This window comes from Adiantum capillus-veneris, chromosome 18 (assembly GCF_014529385.1).
Source record: "Adiantum capillus-veneris isolate H3 chromosome 18, ASM1452938v2, whole genome shotgun sequence".
Taxonomy (NCBI): Eukaryota; Viridiplantae; Streptophyta; class Polypodiopsida; order Polypodiales; family Pteridaceae; genus Adiantum; species Adiantum capillus-veneris.
In genome coordinates this window covers 133907471-133912517 of record NC_140948.1, presented here as the reverse complement: position 1 = coordinate 133912517, position 5047 = coordinate 133907471, and the positions used below count along the sequence as shown (strand labels likewise).

The 5047-nt window shown below is 41.3% G+C and overlaps 1 pseudogene; it reads left to right on the top strand.

The window, feature by feature from the left end:
- The first annotated feature begins 386 nt into the window (after positions 1–386).
- Positions 387–2782, top strand: LOC147436464 (uncharacterized; annotated as a pseudogene).
- Positions 2783–5047: the final 2265 nt, after the last annotated feature.

The window sequence follows — 5047 nt, the reverse complement described above, 5'->3', positions numbered from 1 at the left end:
TGCGCGCACACACTCACTCATTTTCATAATAAAAATGTTCAAATGCATATACTAAGGCTTGAAATGACACCTATGAAAGTTAATGTGAGGGTGACTACTTCAATTTGAGCTTGTGCATCTCAAAAGCTGTGTGGAGCCAAATATTAAAATCATATTATGTTATCAACTTCTATAAGAGGATCCCTTCTTTTGCCTTTCTGCATCTCACAGAATTTGTAAGCTCATATAGATTTGTAAGCTCATATAGTTATAGATTACCTTTAGCTTTGCTTGCCAATGGCTTTTATGAAATTGTGAAAGAGCAACCCTTCTTCTGCCTTTGTGCATCTGCATCTCAGAATTTCTGAGCTCATTTACTTATAAATTACCTTTAGCTTTGCTTGCCAATGGCTTCCAAAGAACATAGTGAGAGTTCTCTTGTTGCCGAAGGACGAGAATGGTTTGTAAGCAGTGGAGACTCCGATGGTGCTGACAGCATGGATTTTGAAGGCGGTGAGGCTTATTGATGCCTTTTGTGTTGTAGTTGCTCATTTTGGTTCATCAAACTTTCGAAGAATTTGTATTGTGAAATCTATCTCTAACTTGTGTTGCGAATGTGGTGCTAGTTTTGAATTTGGCAAATATCAATTGGCGAATGTCGTTGTTCGATAATCATTACTTCCATTACTCTTTTGCAAATGTAATGTTTGTTTTGGTCATTCTCTTGTTTCTATGTTATACTACGTTTGAATCCTTCCATGGGCTTCGCTTGTCTTCAATCGCTACTCACATCGTCAAAAGATAGTCAATATGCAGCAGTAGGTCAATAGTAATCTTGCTCTAATCAATTGGTTTACCTCAACAAGTAGAGGAAGGCTTGCATTTTAGGGGTTTTTAGAAAAAGTCAAATGCATTGCTTTTGAGAACAGTGATCGAGCACATCGACGTGTCCTCAATTGCATGCACATCATCGCCGCCTCGCAAAAGATCGAAGGAAGAGCTGCATAAGCCCCACAAGCCTATTGCACGCGCATTGTTTCGTTTGAACGACTCCGTGAACTCTAGATGTGAGCCTTTCGTTTTTCGAAAGTGCCTTTCTTTGAGAGTCATTTTATCGAGTCGTAGAGTTATTTCCTGATTTTACTATCTTTTGGATTATGTAGGCAACGAAGTTGTGGAGGACCCCATTAATGTCAAGAAGGAAGCATATCTTGAAATACCTGTTTCGCCTTTGTCTACTGAGCCTCTTGTGCCACTGCAAGGAACAATCGGCCTAAATCAGATTGAGCGCACACCTCTGAACGTTGCTAATGATCCAAGTCCAATTGAAGTCGAGCCTTCTATTCAAGATTCTAGGCTATATGCACCAGATGAATCACCTCAACTACATAGCAAGTCTATTGATCTTAGTATTGTTCCATTTGCTCAAAATCTTCTACCACAATTCCTGATTACTGACATCTCTGATTCTAGCCCGCGATTCTGTATTGAGGGCAAGATATTGAATCTGTATGGCACCTACAAAGTTGGCCTTGACCAGGTGAAGTACAACCGCTACTTGAAGGTCGACTTGGTTGATGAAGAATGCACGGACACTATCACGGTGGTGGTGAATGATCCATACATAGAGCTCTACGTCGACAAGCTCCACCTCGGTGACTTTGTTCACATCGACAGCCCAATTGTTAGTGCAAAAATAGAGCAGATGGGGGATCAACATTGTATTCCTTGTACATTGATGCTACAACTGCTGTAAGTGCAGCAGAACCTTTCCCAGTGTCCCTCACCTTCGCCCCTGATTGCAAGATACGTGCATTTCTTGATGACATAGCTGCGCAACAATCTTCAACCGGACGTTCTCAGTTAAGCACACTTGCTTTTGTTATTTTACAAAAGCACAACTCACAATCAAGATTTGGTGGACCTGTCGGTGACCTTCTAGTTGCAGATGGTCCTCTCCCATCAGATAGGGCATTTGTAAGAATTAACCTACCTTGCTTATTACTTTCTAGTCTTCTATTATAGATTTTAAATCTTCCATCATACAGCCATGCTCTTTCTGATTTGATTTACATACTCAATATTCTTTTGCAGCTGAGTTTTGTGAACTCTCGCAAAGATGATTGCCAATAGTTGCTTCAAGAAATGGTTGTTGATGGCCCTGTAATGTGTGTCGCAAGAAACATTGGAGCATTCCTCGGCAAACCAAACACCTTGTCGATACTAGATGTCACAATTCTTGTGCATGTTCGTAGTGTGCGCCTCAGAGAGGAGCTTGCTGTTGTCTTCCAAACTCAAACCGAAAATTTGGGGTACAATCGTGAGGTGTGCTCATGTAGAATAAAGTGATATATTCCAAGTCCCTCCTCTCAAACTCTGACATAGTTATTTGTTGCAGGTTGTTGGCACACTTCGATTCGTCAACTTCAATAGCGTGTTGTTGGAGAAGCATTGTTCAAATTGCAAATCCACAAAAGTCTACAGACTAAGACAAGCACTTTACTGCGGATCTTGCAATAAAAACACCACAATAATCACGACACCAAAGTTGGAAGCACGTATTGCAACAAAAGACAAAAAGCTTCTCGATGTGCAAGTCATTGGTGCAGCAGTTGATGTAGTCCTTGCATTGGATAGGACCTTCAACGAAATCTACATTGAGTCTGCTTTTGAGGCAAGAGACACCTTGGCAACAACCTCACGCTTTGGCCGCTTCAAGATCAACGCAAGTGGGCATGTGGTGGCGTACCAAACTGAAACTTAGTGTTCCGAATGTCCATCTTTCATTATTAGCTGCCCTTAATTTTGCACGCTTGTTCTAACTATATGCTTGAATGAAACGAATGCTTCCATCCCCTACTTTTTTGTAAGTGCTTTCGCACAATTTTAGCTGTGCTTCTAATTATTGTGGTTGAATGTAACCAATGCTCCCATCCTCTACTTTTTTGTAGGTGCTTTCGCACAATTTTGGTTGTGCTCCTAACTATTGTGGTTGTTGCTCAAAAGATTGTCTATTTCTCTTCTCTCTCTCTCTCTCTCTCTCTCTCTCTCTCTCCTCCCATCTACAAAGAAAGACAAATAGGCACACACAAATATAGAAAACTCTCTCTCTCTCTCTCTCTCTCTCTCTCTCTCTCTCTCTCTCTGTCTCTCTTGCCCTCCCTCATACACACATACATACAAACGCAAACACATAGACAAATAGCCATATCGATATTTGCATACATACGTGTGAAAACATAGAGACACACACCCAGAAACAAACAAACACACGCACATAATTTCCACTAGACATGGAAAATACCACTGATTTGAGTATTCCAAAAGAGATAGACGTTGACATGAGATTCAGACAGACACATCCTTTTAATCAAGAATTGTTTCTAGCACTCCATAGTGTGTTGCAAACAAAGTTAAGCTTTGGATCATTTAGGCTTACGATGCAACAATGCTTGTTCGAGAACTACTTAACGAATTTTATCACGCACTCTTCAACTTCATTGTTCTTTGCTTCACAGTTGGAGTCCTTAAGTGAAAGAGCTACGCAATTGAATGCTTTGTATGAAACTTGCAAAACATCAATGACTCTCACAATGGAAGTGATAAATATTTTCTGTCACAAATTCAAAAAAGCACTTGTTGTAATCCTTCGCAATGCTACAAGCGGCAACAGCAAACAAGAAGTAATTGGAAAATCAACCGAACAATTTAAAAAAGGGCTTCTAATTATGGATGCATATACTATGGGCTTAATCTATTATCCTTTCATAACTTTGCCATCGCGTCGTAAGCTTGTCCACTGGACAATTGCAGAGTGTGATGAATTAACGCGCTTATGGAGGGAGAAAATGGATAAGCCGTCTACTCAAATCGCAAATATTTTTCTCGAAAAGGGACCACTTTGTGTCCATACACACTCTGCAATTACAACAAACTAAAGCGACTACGACATGTAGAGCTGACAGAGACTACCTCATCGAAGCAACATGCTTCCATTCTTCCACAACAAAAAACCAAAATTTTGAACAAATTCCTCAAGAGGCTGAATGACACACCTACATATCCATGCGAAAAATGTGGCCGTTTGTTTTTCTGCTCGCAAGTCACACAATTCACTCCTCCACCATCCTCACATGCTGGAGGTGCAAAACGAAAAAGATGCTGCTCTCTATTCTATTGCCGCGCATGCAAACGCAAACCAAACAAATCTAGGGTCCCATTTGAGAGCTTGCATACATTGGGGTTCAACGACCCGCTGTTGCCAATCATGCAACTAAACAATGTCGAGGCATGCCTAGTCTCCATTCGCATTCCGTTTGCAAAGATTCGAGAGCTAACTTATGATGGCCAATACGGTTTGCGAGGGAGTGTCGTCAACGTTCTTGCGAATATCGAAAAAACACAGCAAGTGCTTCCTCGTTTTTTCCACGATGAGGCTTCACTCTTGATAGGCCTCAAACGCAAGCTCGAGTACACACATTGCTACTTGTCTGGCCTAGTTAGACCTTTACTGACAATGAAGGCCACACACGCTCTTCTTCACACCTCTCTGTATAAAAAGGAAAACATAACCATAAATGATAAATGGGTTGCACACTTTCAAGAACTCTCGCACTCATCACTTCCCCTACACACAAGCACATATGAGCTAGAGGATGAAGAAAGTATTGACACTGATGTACTCTTGCACAGCATCACTACCGCTGAGCAGGTCGTTGATTATAATGATAAAATTTTGCACGTTGCACCATCAGAGGGCAACACACCACTTGGTTTGTTTGCTGATGAGTTTTGTGAGGAGCTTAGATTTCCTACCATCTTCTTTGGAGAGCCTCGAAAATACCACCAGCACGTATCTAAAAATTACCAAGCAGTTGCCAAATGGGAGCTAATGCACAAAGATAGGCGTTTTTCAAATCAGTAAAGATCATGACACAAAAAATACTATCCTCCATTTGGATACGTCTCCGCAAAGTGAAACTCGAGGGAGCAACGCTGTGTGCCGGACAGGTTAGTCATGACACAAACATAGAGAAGGTAGTCTCGTCTCGCCTCGGCTACAGAGACT